The 16,954-nt window shown below is 39.2% G+C and overlaps 1 protein-coding gene across 7 annotated transcripts in view; it reads left to right on the forward strand.

Annotated features, from left to right (window-relative positions):
* DACH1 (dachshund family transcription factor 1) overlaps positions 1–16,954 on the forward strand; it is a 355,264-nt gene that overhangs the window by 125,912 nt on the left and 212,398 nt on the right. The window lies entirely within an intron of this gene.

Here is a 16,954-nt window from a genome sequence, read left to right on the forward strand (position 1 = left end):
ATTCCTTTAAAAAAAAATGTTACTTTGGAGCTTGCCCAAGTTTGAGGGCTTATATTATATTATATTAGTGTTTATACTACATTACAGTATATTAGGGTAAACAGATCATAAGTATAAGTGATAGTAGGAAAGGTTTCAACCATTAGTTGAGTCATGGGTGCAATCAGCACGTAGTAATTATACATGTAATTTGGCACTTAAACAACCCTTACCATACCTACTGTATACAGAAGCTAGTCTGTGTCAACGGGGGAGGGATACAATGATGAAAATTTGTTAGAAGGAATATGGTAACATGTTCCAGAGGTGTATCAATGATACAATACATTTTCCGAAATAATCCTATTTTGCCTTCATGTTCTGTTGTGTTTTTCTGTAGCAGTGTCAAATAAGCAACCATTCTTAACATATTTAAGAATATAATCATGTCCGTTAGCCTAGTGTGGAAGGAAAATGTTGAGTTCCTTCAAAATAAATACAATTAAGATCTTAACTCATAATGAACTTTCAGTATTCTCTTAAGTGTAGTGCGTACGTACCACTCAAGAGCTACTGATATTTGGCTTCTGCTTTGAAGAGGCCTGTACATTCAGACAGGGTCTGAAATCCTGAAACAGAACAAGCACTATGTTTTGGAAGCCTAGCATACAGATAAATATGTGATATATATTTATCTGCAGCAAGGTAACTGAAATCCTGCATGAAGAAAAGTTTAATTCTGTGATTTGTTTTTTAAAAAGAAGCAAATAAATAGTTTCTATGAAATATGCATTTTCACTATAGTGCATAATTCATTCTGCATTGACTAGTTGAAGGCAGGGGCCTATGCAGGCACTGTCCATATATTTTTACACTTTTCCTGTTGCCATAAAGTGACGCCCGATGGTTGTCGCCAGATTCCACAAAGGCTAGAAATGTGGCCATGAGGGTGTTTAAATAAATAAGTAAGTCCCACAAAATGTGACCATTGGATGTTCAGCAATATTGAGCAGAGGTTAGAATAAGAGAGATGTACTCAAATGTGCCTGCCGTTAGCCGTGTTGAGTCATGTGACTTGGGCTTCAGGTTTATAAGGCTTCAGGTTTATAAGGCTCTCTACCTCCATCATAGCTCGGAGGTGTAGGAAGGGGTGTGTGTGGTGGGAGCGGGCTGCTCCGGGTGTCATCACTGAGGGGGGTGACATTCGGTGTGCTGCCCGCCTGCAACTCCCAAGCCTACCTGAGCTGCCAGGGTAGGTGAGCAAACAAGCAGAGGTGGGGAGGGAAGGAGAGAAGCAAAAGCTCCCTTAACTTGAGACCCAAACCCTGGAACGCAAAGGAGGAGAGATGGGGTGTGAGAACAAAGTTTGGGGAATTTTTTTTAAAGTGCTTATGCTCACAGTGTTAAGTAAATAAACCAGAAAATAACACTTGCAACTGTTAAGTATCTTATTTTTTCCTTCTTTTAAAAATTCAAGTTGGGGATGGGCTGACGAAAAAAATCCCGCACTGTGTACCACCTGACCTTGCTATGCATCTGGCTCGGTTGCTACTCTTCCTTCCCTCCCTCCCACTGCTTCTCCCCCCCCCACTCTGTTGACAAAGTGGTTGCAGCAGAAGGACCCATTTCTTAGAGCAATGCATGGAAAACTTGTGCTACCATTTTCCCAGTAGCAAGAAGGGAGCGGTGGGGGAAGAGAGACAAGGGGTTGCCACGAAGAAGGAAGCAGCAAGAGAGGAGGTGGTGGCAGCAAAGGGGCTCAGACTGCTGCATTTCCGCAGCCAGTTCCCAGCTCCTTCATAGAATCATAGTTGGAAGGGACTCTGAGGATCATCTAGTCCAACCCCCTGCAATGCGGGAATATGCGCCCTCATATGGGGATCGAACCTGCAACCTTGGCAATTATCAGCACCACACTCTAACCAACTGAGCTGCCCAGTCAGCTGATGAAGGAAATGATTAGAACTTCCCCTTTCATACATTTTATTTTAGCACGGAAATGTTTTAGAAACAGATCCTTCGTAACTATTTCCCATTTCACGTGGCCTAAAAGCCTAGAGACCGTGTGATGTTTGCAACTGGAATTCTTGGTCTGCTTTCCTTGCTCCAGCTCATGGCTCCCCCCCTCCACCTTTCTTACCCCCCCAACCCTTGTTACATATCATTAGCAGTGTTTGTTACAATGTAGGGCATTTATAGCAGGAAACAGCTGTGGAATAGTAATAAAAAATAGTTTTCATAAGAGTTTTTCATTATCTTGCACCACTATATGATAAGTCACATTTATCTGGGAATAATAGTAACGTTCTGACAGGTGTAAAGGATAGCTGATTGATATAAACTCAGTATGAAAATGAACCTTTTGATAAAGTCATCTTAGTTAAAACTGATAAGTAAAGTACAGAGAACATAAGTGTCTGCTATTATGTATCATTTTATTGCCTTTATGTTGATCTTGATCTTTTAAGTGGATACTAAAAGATGAGTGAATGTAGGCATTTGTATAATGCACTGTTAACAGAGCATAATCTTTATATCAAGGACAATTTAGCAGGAAAAGGGGGCTCACGTTTCGTTAAGCTGCAGACACCATGCAGTTGGCAAAATATAAAATTTAGCAGAGTTGTGCCCTTTGGTGTCCAAAATGATTATTTCTTAAAAGGAATGTTGCAATGGGTGGTGTTCATCCGCAACCAACTAAAAATGTTTATCACAGCAGGAATATTTTTTATGGAATAAAAATCCCCTTTCTTCTTCTTCTTTAAAACATATATTTTTTAAAAAAATACCACACTGGAGGCATTTTAACATAGGTTTCATCATTTATATATAAAGCACTTTTTTGCCCAATTTTTGAATTAATTTTTCAGCAGTAGCTACCCAAGCTTGTTCATAGCCCTTGTTCATATCATTTCAAAATAACTGGAAGCATCCCCCCCCAATTCATCTTAAAGTATAATCCTATACATGTCTTCTCAGAAGTAAGCAACACTGTGCTCAGTGGGACTTACTCTCTGGTAAGGCAACTGCTGGAAACATTTTTAAATAGGACACTAAAACAATACTAGACTATTTCAAAACAATTTAAAACTGTTTTTTGGGTACCTGATTGGGAACTTGCAGCATATAGGGATATCTAATCTGCTTGTGCACGTACACAAACAAACTTAGTGGTAGGAAAATCTGTTTCACATGATGAAATTAAAAAATTGAGAAATGGCATTTTGGTAGCAGAGATACTGAAGAGAATCCAATTTACTGAATTAGAAAACCAGCCATCTTGTAGTTATACTGAAATTAGTATGTTATTTTACTTTTTATGTAGGTTGTTTTCTGTATAGTACTAACTAGTGATATTTTAGCTAAAGTGGGAAGAAAGAGAGATAAACAAAAGTTTTTTTAAAAAAGATTAAACATCATCTAAGGCTCTCTCTGTTAAATAAGAATTAATTGTAGTGATCGGGTCAGTAATTAGGATCGCTGGTTGATCACCTTAAAGAGGATAGTAAGGTGAACTGGGCCAAAGTTCCAGCCTAATCCTTATTATATTAGCTATAGAGCATTTTTACAAAAATATTTACAGGTCCCAGCAATATCTAAGAGACCTTGTTTTCTTTTCTGGTCACCACCTCAGCAAACTAATCAATGAGGCATGAACTGCTATCTGCAGTGCAAGAAATGAAAAATAAACCAGAGATAATCCTTCAGTTAAAAGGTTATTCTGTGCGATAAAAGCTATTTTGTTAATTTATTTACTTACTGGTACAGTGAGATAAAGTGAGAGAACAATTAGGGAATTCAAGTTGAAAGGATTTAAAAGGGCAATGACAACTTAATATTTTAGGTTATTTTACAGCATCCAGAAATATCTTTCTAAAACTAAAAATATCTGCAATGGGATTAGCATTGGGTTTTAATTAATTTCTCTCTCGTTTTTCAAAGTGCAGTTCTTTGCCATTAAAATCTTAGCATAGACCTTTTTTCCCTGAATAAACAGTAGTTCAAAGGTGCCTTTGGTTTTATACTGTGGTTTTGTTATTTCAATTAAGATGTCTATTTCTGCAACAAAGCTCTGGAATATATTTCAATTTCCCCCCCTCTTAAGATGTAAATACTCATTGTGGAATGCAGTTTTAGAACTTTTAATTCTTAGGAAGTAAACAGATGTCTTGGCAAACCATTAGTAATTGTCCATGTTTGGATTTGTTGAAATAAATAAACAGAATGTTAACTTGGATAAATGGTCAAAGTCACTTGAAACTAGAGGTGTAAAACATTTTTATTTCATATTTGGTTAGCAGCGTAGCAAAAGCTAGTATATTTCATAATGTTTAAAGGTGAAAAATTTGGTGTGGGTACAGATCTGTTGTCCTATGGTTGATTGTAACGTTGGGAATTAATTCTATGTATCTTTGTCTGCCTATTGGAGAGTATAAAGATATTCTTCTCCTCTCCTTAATAGTTTTTGCTTTATCCAGATCAACTATTACCTCAGCCAAGGTGGAGTGAGGAAGCACTTCCATGTTTTGTGATTCCGAGGTAACATTCAAACCAAGAAGTTGGGGCTCTGCCTTGAAGTTAAATGCCTGAGGTGTCCCCACATCTGCAGCAATGTCTGAATTTTTTCTCCAATAACTCTCTTTTAAGTGGAAGAATATTTAGTAATGAAGGTGGAGGGAGTTTTTTGTTTTGTCTTTGGGGCTGAGGAATTGGTGGTTACCCAGAAACATAATGAGGTTCATATTGTGGTTCATTTAAGTGCCTTTTAAATGAGCTGCAATTTCCGTTTTAACTGCAAAGTAAGATACATCTCAGCACTCACAAGTAAAAATAGCTTAGTGGCACAGAAAAGTATATTAATTGGTTAATATTCCACTCTAAACAAGAGACAACAATAGAGAAATTGTTCAGAATCTGCTTACCGATTCTAGAACTATTTCCTTACTTTTTGTCTAAATAGCAGCCGATTCTTTAAATATTTACTTAGAGTAGATGACTTTTCATGTTTCTTTCTTTTCTGTAGCTACTGCCACCTAGAGCTGGGCTGAATGTCTAGAGGTGGCCCATGAATTAGAACTGAGAGAGTTTATTTTACCCCATATTTATTCATTGTTTCAATTCGTGGATTGCACCAGCTTTGGACAGTTTTCTGGACTTGGACCTGTTCAGGGGCCGCCCCCCCCCCCCAAAAAACCAGATTTCTCACTGGTTTGCACAGTTATGAAGCCAATCTTCCCAGGCTCCTAATAGTTGAAGCCAACTTTCTTGCATTTGGCTAGTAATGTACTGCCTTTCTCATTAGTGATCAAGTGATAATAAGGCATCAAATTGATCTTGCTGAAAGAATTCAGTAGACTTTTTTACATGGATCCATTAGCGCAAATCTGCTTCCAACATTTTCCGTATATTTAATAGGATGCATGTTTCCCATGAGATGATGGAACATCCTGAGAGTTACTACCTTTTGAATGCAAACAGTACACAACTCAGGGGCAGCTGTTCATGTTAAACATGTAATCTGGCTCTTGGGGAAGGAACAGCAGCAAGCATTTCTTCATTATTGTCCTTGTAGCATTCCCCACCCCACCACGCTCTGCTGCCTGGCAAAATGGGAGTTGAATTCAACCACATACCTCCACCTAGGGAAGGTGGGCCAATCTGTTTCTGATTCATGTCAGTTTCACGTGTATCGATAGGTCCATTCCATCTGCGTTGACCTGTGAATTACTTTTAAAAAGAAATCTGCGCAAAAATTCATAGCGTACATTTCTAAAAGTACACATGCGCACATTTCTAAAGGCATTTGGGTATATTTTTTGAGCTAAGAACTGTTCAGCAATATTCAGAGAAGTGCAAAATCTGAATGGTAGTTTTATTCCAATCTGCATATTTACCCAGGAGAGGCAAAATAGGTTGGTCGAAACAAATTTATCTCCCATCCCTACCTCTATCACTACACTACCGATGCTACTTTATCACTGTATCTATATGATAAGTAGTAAGAGGAGTAAGCTGCCCTTTGTGACTTTCCTCAGACTATTCCCAGTGAGTTACTTTCTTTTGGAGTGAACTGTCCTTCCTTTCTTTCTTCCTTGGTGTCATTGTACAAATTTACAGTGGTACCTCTGGTTACGAACAGGATCTGTTCCGGAGTACCGGCTGCATCCCGAAAATTCTGTAACCGGAGAACCGCTTCTGAACACATGCGTGGCGCCACTTCCGGGTTTGCCGCATTTGCAACCCAAAAGTTAAGTTACCCAAAGGTAAAAGGGAAAAGCAAGGAAATGAGACCACCCCATGGACCAGTTTTGAGAAAGATGACATTAGGCATATTTATAAATTACATAGAATTTTGGTTTGGCACCAAGCCAGCCAAGTTGGTGCATGACACACCCACGTTTCAGGAAGTTTAAATACCCAAGTGGACTGAAGAGCTCCCAACTGGATAAATTGGCAACAAAAAAAAAAAAAAAGGTGAATGCTAATATAATTGAATGTAAATTTGCATCCACTGAGGCAAAAGACATCTTCCCCTGCATGTGCACAAGGACTAATCAGGAAGGAAATCTTTGAGTCATGGGCTAAAACATCAGCTCCTGAAAAAGGATGGGCCTTTTATTTAGAAGACTTAGATGTGGATCTGAATGTGGATCACTTATTAACATTGCAATGCTAATCCTGGCCTTCTGGATGTAACTGGAGGCAGCCTTTCCCAGTTGCCTTCTCGCCGCCTGCTAAAGACCTTTTTCTCTGAACAAGCCTTGTAGAGCTCTTTCCCACTGTGCATCTGAATTGGCATTGTTTCTAAGATGTTTTAAAGAGGTTTTTATTTTTTATTACTTGTTGTTTGCCACCCTAGGTTAGTTTGGGAGGAAGAGCAGAATATAAATGTAATAAATAAAATAAAATAAAAATCATTTGATGTACACCTCCAGGTAGTGCACTCATGGCTGCATGCAACTAAAGTTGGGTATAGTGTTTTCATATGTAAAATGAATATCTAGTGGATTTTTTTTTATAACAATAAAATAATTATTTATTATTTATTCCTCACCCATCTGGCTGGGTTTCCCCAGCCACTCTGGGCGGCTTCCAACAGAATATTAAAATGCAATAGTCTATTAAACATTAAAAGCTTCCCTGAACAGGGCTGCCTTCAGATGTTTTCTAACAGCCTGGTAGTTGTTTTTCTCTTTGGCATCTGGTGGGAGGGTGCCACTACTGAGAAGGCCCTCTGCCTGGTTCCCTACATGTTTCTAGCAATTATGTTTGGTGTTACACTTTTAAGTGTCTTAAGTGTGATATAAAAACACCTACACTGGGAATTTCTTAAAATATCGTGAAACTGGGTTTGATATTTTCCCTTTGTTCTTAAAAACAAATCAGAACTCCATTAATTACTTTTCTCACTCATGTAAATGAAGCAACCCAGACTGTCCCTGTCTCCAGTCTCCCATGCAGCCCAGTCTTGTATTGACTCTGCCTCTGTTCTGGCTCCCTGCTTCCAGCCTGAAGAGGTAGGAAACATTGCAATGGAAGGAATGGGGCATTTAACATATTAGCTGCCAACTTCATACCTGTATTGTCCAGGAGGCAATCTCTCTCCACATGGCAAAGCACAAGTCTCATCTGTAGGGGCAGGCAGGAAGTGAGCTCAGTTTGTACATCACTGCCAGAGCTTCAGAGTTTTAAGTCTTGACCCCTATCTTAAGGTGGAAAACTAAGAAGGAATCGTTTTTTTTGAAAACTTTTTTTTTGCCATTAAAATGGCATTTCAGTGCACTGCGGTCCTTCTGAAAGGAGAAGCCACTGCTGTATATTAAGATTAATGTAGGGGGTAAAATTACTATACCTGGCTCTTTCAAGAGTTCAGAAGAAAGACTTGATAATTTAATTACATGCCTTATTCACACGCAAGCTCATGTGATCCTGGGCTTGCTGAAACCATCTGGTTGGTAGTGATTCATCCAATAGCCTTTTGGGTTTGTGTGGGTGGGGAGGAAATCTTGTCTCCGGTTATATATTGTTAACCGTGTTATAATTACTAAAACATGCTAGTACAGCCACATAGTGTTGGGGTGTATTCGTGCTGTTTTTGAACAATAGAGGGTAAATAGCTAGAAAAGCTTTCCTTTGCACAAGTTTTATGAGATCCCGAAATTAGTATTACAATGGGGTGTGTATAATTCTCTTGAATCTGATTACTTTAGCAGCAGCGGTGGGGTTGATAGTATCAAGTTCCAGCTTGCAATAGAGGGTCAACATGGACCCAGGCCATTAAAGGAGAAAAGTTCAGGGAAAGTTCATTTCTATTGTTTAGCCATGGTTACAAAACAAAACAAAACAAAATTTCTGCATTTGAAACATATTGCTTTTTTGGACTTTGGAGGTAATCTGGACTTTTATTTCACCCCCACCCCCCCAATTGAACACAGAAATATAAACCTTGTGATTATCTTTAGTGTAAACAAAAGCATATTCTCTGATCACTGTTAAAGTAAAACACAGATGTTCTGTGTTGACTGCTGATGTCATTAAGCAAAATGTTTATATTCGTTTAATTTGATCTACTAAACTGTTAGTATTTAAACTATTACTAGGTCAGTAAAAAAAAACTTTCATAGGAACCACAGAAATTGAGATTTTATGTTTTGAAAATATTGTGTTTACTGAAGGCACAATTAATCTCTTAAAATCAAAGCATTCTTTTAAAAAATGTCACCTCTTTATTAGGAACTACAAATCTATGGTAGAATTTTTTTGACAACTATATATCTTGAAATCAGGGCTTCAAGTTTTAAGTTAGTGTCAATTAATTAATGCACCATAGTAAAGGGGCACTGCACACTTAATGCCCATAGAGTGATACCAAATGCAATTTCAATAGGCAATCATGCAGATTTAACCATTTAAATAGTTTTCAGTGGGCAGAATTGCTTAACTCCTTTCCAGAGCGATCTTGAAAATTCCTGGCCTTTCTAAAATGCTTAGACCACCCAGTAAGGACTTCTTTGACAAACCCACCTTGAGACCGTCCTTCAGTCCAAGTCTACCAGTCAAGAATAAGATGCACAAGGATATAACTGCAGCACAGAGTGAAATAACATCTTCATATGTTTGGGTTTGGCAAGTGAAAAAAAGAGCTTCAGATTCCCAATTAAGATTAGTACCCATATTGTTTGCATTTTTGTATTAACAAAGTGAAAGGATGGAAGACAGTTGTTTATGTCAAAGTAGCACAATCAGGCCATTCTGGCAACAATTCACTCAGCGACAGTCTGTTTTTACAACAGGTATAATCTACTGATACCTGCTTCCATTTTGTCAAGAGACATAAAGGTGCAGTGTTTCGTTTTGGTACCATTTCAGCAACTGGTGTCATCATATCTTAACATTTAAACGTTGAACTTTAAGGTAGTTTGGTTGCTGCAAACCTTAAATTCTGAAGATGTGGTTTAAAAACCAAGAGAATCATTGCAATAATTGAATTCAATTAATACTCAACATATTTTCACAATATCCTTTTTAATGTGAGCACTGATCAAAGCAAAGTAGTCCAATTATTTTGTATCTATGTTTTTACGCTGTTTTATAAACACGAGCATTTCACCTAGTTTTCTGTACATAGGCAGCAAATAATGCTACTGAGTTCTTTGTTTTAGGATTTCTTTGTTTGGATTCAATGAAACAATAACAGCTAGCTGTTTTTCTCTACTTGTTTTCCCTGTTTAAATTTGCAACGCGTTTAACTGAAACGCTTCTGTGATTTGTCTAGATCCAGCCTCCATTGAGCAGCTGCTGCTCTGCCGACGCCTTACACAGCAAAAAAGAAATCTTTAATATAGAGTTTTGTGCCATGTTGCCAGGTCACATGAGTGGGCCTACACCCCCACCATCCAGTCCCACCTCAGAATACCCCCTTTTGGGAACTTACACCAGCTTTGGCTCATTTAAGTGGAGCAAGATACCCTGGCAGCACTTTGCTTGCCCCCATTGTTTGTGGAGTTAGCGCTGTCTCAGCCCGGCTGAGATGGGAATGAGCTGGTTGAGCCATTGATCTGCAGCATCCTAAAGCTGCTCATCCCAGTGGATCTTGCCATAGCTTTACCCTCTAAATCAGGCATGTCCAATCAGTATATCGTGATCTACTGGTAGATCCCCGGCAGATCCTGGTAGATTGCGGGACCTTGTTGATCGTGGGATTAAATAAAGTTTATCGAAGGTTAACAAACAAAAGCTGAAGAACTCTGGGCAATCCTACCTCAAAAAAGCTCAACAACTCTGGGCAACGCACCCACCCCACGCACGCTCCTCCTCCCTCCGATGACAATGGGTAGATCACTGCCAGTTTTTTAATTCTGGGATTAAATTGCAGTCTCTTGGGACTTGGACGTGCATGCTCTAAATCTATACAGCCTTATTTAAAACATTTCTAGAGTGCTTTTGTATGGTTATTTATATATAAAAAAACAATGTTTAAAATACCACCACATCAGCAAAATGCAAGTAGACTATCTTCAGTAGTCAAAACATTCCAGAGCCTGTGGGCTCTCTCTCTCTCTCTCTCTCTCTCTCTCTGTCTCTCTCTCTCTCTCTCTCTCTCTCTCTCTCTCTCTCTCTCTCTCTGTGTGTGTGTGTGTGAAGGTCTTGCTGCTCCCCATTGCCTCTCTAATACAGCAGAAGGAATGCATTCTGAGCAGGACCTGGTTTTCCATGTTCTGCTGGGACAAGGACCAAGAGAACAGTCCATCCCATACTTTACATGTCACTACACATTGAATATGTTCTGAACATACACACGCAGTTTACGTGATGGTTGTAGATCTTCATGAAATAAAGTGTTTTTCATATTGCTAATATAAGTAAAAGAGGTCAAACCTCCAGTCCAATTTTCCCAGTTAATGGGTGAAGATCAGAAACACCCCCCCCCCCAGCTTGGGGGTTTTTTTTTGGCCAATGTTGTCAGCAGAAAGTCAAATACAAGCCAGGTCACTGAACAGCAACTGCTTTTGTTTAATGATGTAATATGGAAAAAAATGTGAAGGTCATATAAATGAAACATTTCTTTTTTAAAAAAGAAGAAGAGTGTCCTGCTTATGAACTGTGTTATCTAAAAATATGGTATTTTTGCCTCTGTTGACGTAAATAACTGGTTATCTTAGTAGTGACTTGCGAAAACTCTTGCGAAAACCAATCAACCAACCCCAGACCTTACAGTAAATTTGAAATACATGAGGACATAGTATATGTTAACAACTGTGAGGATATTAGGGAATATAATATATTTATACTCTCTGACTAGATAGCTTATGCAAAATGCCATCAGTTTTGACTAATGTTATTATTACTACTTTGCTGAAGTGTGGGTATTTCAGTGATTCCTATATATTTTGAAAGGTTCCACAGATGGTAATATCTTGTGTGTCAAGTTAAATTCATATTTCTGGGCCATTATATATATATCTGGGGGGGGGGAGTTTTGGGTGGGTCCAGGGGATGATGCCTGCTGCTCTGAGAGGTAGTAGTGTGGCCCTTCCTGAAGAGGAGGTCCCTGTCCTTGGTAATGTATGAGAACTACCATCCAGTCACTAATATCTCCTTCCTGTGTAAAGTGTGGTGACCAGTCAGCTTCCAGTGTTCTTGGAGGAAACACATTATATAAACTCATTCCAGTCTTCATTCAGCTCAGGATTTTGGACCAAAACAGCCTTGGTTGCCCTGAAGGCAGGACTGTTCTGGTAGACAGATAGGGACAGTAGGACCGTGCTAGTTTTTCTGGGTTTCTCAGTAGATTTTGATGTCAACAACCCCATGGTATCATACTGGACAACCTCTGCAGGATGAGAGTTGGGTGCAAGGTTGTGGTAATTTTTCCTCCTACCCACATGGTGAGTTGCAGAATATAGTTTTGGAATACTTCTGCTCTGCCCCACAATTATTGTTCGGTAAAGTTTGAAGCGTTCCGTCTTGTCTCCAATACTGGAGAATGAAGCTGTTGGGTTAGAATATCAGGGGTTTTGAAATTGAGTGCTTTCAGTACATTGATGACACGCAGCTCTATTTGTTTTGTTATCTGTTTCTGGTGGGTTGTGCAGGTGCTGGACTGTTGTTGGGACACTGTAATGGGCTGGATAAAAGCCAGCAGACTTATTCCCAACAAGAGTATTGATGATTCCACTCTCTGAAAATTTTATAGGCAATCTACCATTGACAGGGTTGCATTACCTCTGAATGAGTGTAGTCTGGGAGTACTCTAGATCTATCTTTCTTACTGGAGGCCAATCAGTGGCTCCTGTTGATTTGGAAGTTCTTTTTGGCTCCTAAGCTATGATTGTTCTTGGATAAGGAAAGCTTGGCCACAGTATATCATGCTTGGATTACCTCAGCGCACTCTGTGTGGGGCTGCCCTTGAAGAAGGCACAAAACATAACACCCACCCTGAAAGACCAACTTTGGCTCCCAGTACGTCTCCAGGCACAATTCAAAGTGTTGTTGCTGATGAACTTTAAAACCCAGAACAGCCTCAGCCCAGTATACCTGAAGGAGCGTCTCCACCCCCATTGTTCACCCTGGACACTGAGGTCCAGCGCCAAGGGCCTTTTGGCGGTTCCCTCCCTGTGAGGTGTGAGGTTACAGGGAACCAGGCAGAGGGCCTTCTCGGTAGTGGCGCCCGCCCTGTGGAACGCCCTCCCACCAGATGTCAAGGAAATAAACAACTATTTGACTTTTAGAAGACATCTGAAAGCAGCGCTGTTTGATGGACTATTGTATTTTAACATTCTGTTGGAAGCCACCCAGAGTGGCTGGGGAAACCCAGCCAGATGGTCGAGGTATAAATAAATAAATTAATAATAATAATAATTAGTTGCAGCTAGTGCGGAATGTAAGGCATATAAATAATACATCTAATAGGAACCATTTACCGTATTTTTCCAACCATTTACCGTATTTTTCCCATGTATATTTTGGGGGACTCAGATTTAAGGGGGGGAAATGGTGTATCTGTGTATAAGATGCCCCCTAATTTTTGACATTATTTTAAAGGGAAAAACTTAGTCTTAGACACAAAAAAATATGGTAATACCATTCCTAGAGGAACTGGACTGGCTGCCAATATGTTTTTTGTTTGATTTCAAAGTCTTGGTAATGACTTGCAAAGCCCAAACAGCTTAGGCCCAAGATATTTGAGGGAGCATTCTTTTTACCATATTGTCCTGCCCAAGAGTTAAGATCTGGTTTCGAGGGCCCCCCTTTGAGAGCTGTATGTTAGATGAGGATGCAGGAGAGGATCTTGACCCCTGTAGTGTCCTGGTTATGGAACCCCTTAAAAGTGGGGGGTTTTTGGTGCCAAGTTGTAACCTGGCTGCTTTTGCTGGAGTTTCAGTCATGCTAATCATAGCCTGGAGTGGGAACTACCTGATTTATAATAGCTTGTTGTGTGATTGATTTTTATCAGTCATATATAATTTAGTTTTGCTCATAGAATGCTCTAAAGCAGGATGTAAAGGAGCTGTTCTCGGATAAGAAAGTGCATTGTGTATGCGGATCCAACCCAGTACATTTATTTTCATTGTGGTGATACAGAACATGCCCAAGAACAGGGAGTATATTTAGCACAGTGCTTGAACTACAGGAAAAAACCCAATTCGATTCTCATGTGCTCCCCACCCCAGAAAGTTTAGAAAATAAGGGTGGTTTTTGTGTGTGTGTGTGTGAGAACAACCCCCCACCCCACGTCCAACCAAACAAAAATCTTGTGGCTTTATATTAATAATGACCTCAATTCAGGTCATTAACTTGGGAATTAATGACCAGTTAAGGTTAATGGCCCAAGGTCTTGAGTCATTAAACTCCAAGGAAATGCCCTGTACTTTGATCGTTATTCGTTTATTAGGGATGGATTGTAGTTTTTTAAAAAGTGGGTTTCTGAAAACACAAAGATGATCTAATGCTCACAGTGAAGGCAGGCATTGTGTTACATATGTCTTACATCTAGAAATGGACAGAAATAAGACGTTTCTGGTATTATCTTTTGGAATACTCTGCATTGTGTACATTCTAATTATTTGCTGCTTTGAAGTTAACCCTAAAAAATGTCTCCAAGAAGTAGAACTAGATGGATGAGGTAATATTTCATACACAGTCAACAAATTAGAATTTAGTGTGTCCTGTATGTGTTTCTGTGTGCCTGCATGGTATGTATTTATTTATCACATTCTTACTCTGCCAGAATTACAGGATGGAGGATGTGAGGTTATTTCTATCTTATCTGTGAGGTGACAACACCAAATAGCTGAATGGGGATTTGAAATTTAGCTTCCCACATGCAAATCCAGCACTCCAAACTTTACTTCTTCCATGCAGAAAAGTCGCACAGTATATAGGATGCCCATCATATAAACATATTTGATATTTGGAGCTCATTTAACAAACCACTATTACCTTGGGGGGGGGGGTGTTGTGTGTAATTTTTATTTGCAAAAACAAGGCCTAGAAATGTAAGGTGTAGGGTGTCATATTAAATTCAACAGTGGAACTTTATGAAAATGATCCATAGATGGTATGGTAACTCCAAGTAGATTGGCTCAAATGTATAATGCGGAATCGGATTTGTGTTGGAAATGTAAAGAAGTAGAAGGAACCTATTTTCATGTGTGGTGGGCATGCAAAAATGTAAAAGAATATTGGGAAATGATATATAATAAAATAAAAAAGTTTAAAACAACATTTCCAAACAAAAAAAAAAACATAGGAATTTTTGTTAGGAATTATCCAGACAGAGATTCCCAGGAGTCAGAAAAAAATTATTTTTGTATGCAACAACAGCGGCTCAGATCTTGCTGGCCCCAAAATAGAAAGTGTGGGAGGTCCCGAGCAAGGAGGATTGGCAACTTTAGATTTTAGAATATGCAGTTGGCGGGTGTAAGAAGTACAGGTAAAAAGAACAGGTATTTAAGGAGAAGTGGATTTTTTTTTTTAAGTACTGTAAGGTCCTTGGATGGTTGCTCATGAGAAACCAGGCAAAACTCCAGCTGTTTCTTTAGTAGTTTTATTGTGCATACTATGTACAGTGCAGAGCTAAAAAGTTTATGTCTGTATCAACTGTCTGCAGAATCCAGGAGTGGCCCCTTCCGGTTCTGACCCCAACATAAGAGTTTCGGTATACGAAATCTCCGCTTCCCCTCTTTTCATCTCACCCCTCTGCGCACTTGGGGCGATGGAAATGGCGTGTCTCCCTCCTCGCCTGCTGAGCAAGGGGAGTGCAGGGTCTCTCCAACATCCCCACAGCCTCGGCTCTCCTGCTCCTGAGCTGCCTGACCCCCCCCCCCACTGGAGACCTTGCTGCTCCCTCCGCTGGACAAAGAGGTGCTACTGGTCAGGTGGGGCTAAGGCTCTCTGTAGCATCCCAAGAGCCCTTCCACCACCCTGCGCTGAGCCGGGGACAGTTCCCTGACAAGTTTGTTATATTGAAAAAAATTGTGTACAGTTGAAAATGCTGGCAATATTGAGGTAAATTCAACTGTATAATAAATAATAAATACTGAAGTGATGTAAGATAAATGTATGGTATAATAAAAATAAGTTTAATTTGTAATCTAAAATTTGAAAATTCAATAATTTAAATAAATTCAACAGCAGAATTTTGAGTTCAATTGAATTTTTTAATATATATAACAGCTTCTGCTGTTGTTTAATTGTTGGGATTCTCTTTTTTATCAAAAGAGCTTGTAGGCAGCAAAAGAAAATTTCCTTGTCCCATGTAGGGACTTTAATCTAAAGAACCCTCATTAAAACCCTTCTGCCAACTTCCTCAAACAACTGACCATACCACCCTACTCTTCAAAAGTGCCTCAGAAGGTAGTTTTTGAACATACTTGGGAATACTGCTCCGTAAATTCACGTAGAAAGAACAACCCTGCTATGCATACAGATCCATTGTACTTGAACGCTCAAGTATGGTTTTCACATCTACTTTTGATGTTTCTCCTTGTTGCCCGTTAAACTATGTGAAATCCCATGCAATGACAGGAGCAGGCTGCTCATCCTGCCTGTGGCATAGTGAACACTCCTAGTCCTTCCTTGTGGATTGTCCACAGTTGAGCGCAGTAGTCTTTAGGGAGGAACCTCTCAAACAGCTGCTTGCTTTTAGGTTTCCATGAGATTGGCAGTTCCAATCTGGTATTATTGTGTGATGAAGGGTCTATTGTACAATCACCAGAAAGTGACCTCACTTTCATTTTTCTGTGGTGAACATTTCTTCTGAACGGGGTCCAAAAATAGTGGGATCTATGTATTTATTACCGTATTCTAGTAAATCAAAATCTAAAGGCTTTCTGAGTTAGGGGGAATGTGTACAATCCTTTCTATGTATTCACACAGAACAGATATAAGGTGCCAGGACTGCAATTTTTCAAGGATGCCTTACAAACAATTCAAAGCCTTTTCTGAATAATGTGCCTTATTTAAAGCAAGATTATTATTATTTTTTGCTTTTAAATAGAATAAGGGTTAAATGATAACTTGACTTATCTTTTACGTGACAAAAAATAAAGAAATTGCAAGACCTTTTCACGTATTAGATATGTATTGTCATTTATCATCTAGATATCAGGGTAGTAGTGCGAAGTAATAAAACATATCATCGAAAAATGTGCTATAGGTCTGAATCACTCTTTCATTCCACCTCCCAGCTAACTGTAGTATTAAATCAAACAAGCAGAACATTTCCTTAGGCAGCCATTGCCTTTTAATTTCCTGAAGAACCTTAAAATATCATTCATTACAAGTACTACACATATTTGGTTTTTAAAAGTCTCATAAATCAATAGCAGGCTGACTGTAATAATTATTACAAGTTAGTGCATAATTTTCATGCTGAAGGCTGCATGCAGAACTTTAGCATATGCAAACGAGGCAATTCAAACTGTGTATAGATATTAATATGAAGAAGCAGGTAACGAGGTGCAGGCTATGA

Source organism: Lacerta agilis, chromosome 4 (assembly GCF_009819535.1).
Source record: "Lacerta agilis isolate rLacAgi1 chromosome 4, rLacAgi1.pri, whole genome shotgun sequence".
Taxonomy (NCBI): domain Eukaryota; kingdom Metazoa; phylum Chordata; class Lepidosauria; order Squamata; family Lacertidae; genus Lacerta; species Lacerta agilis.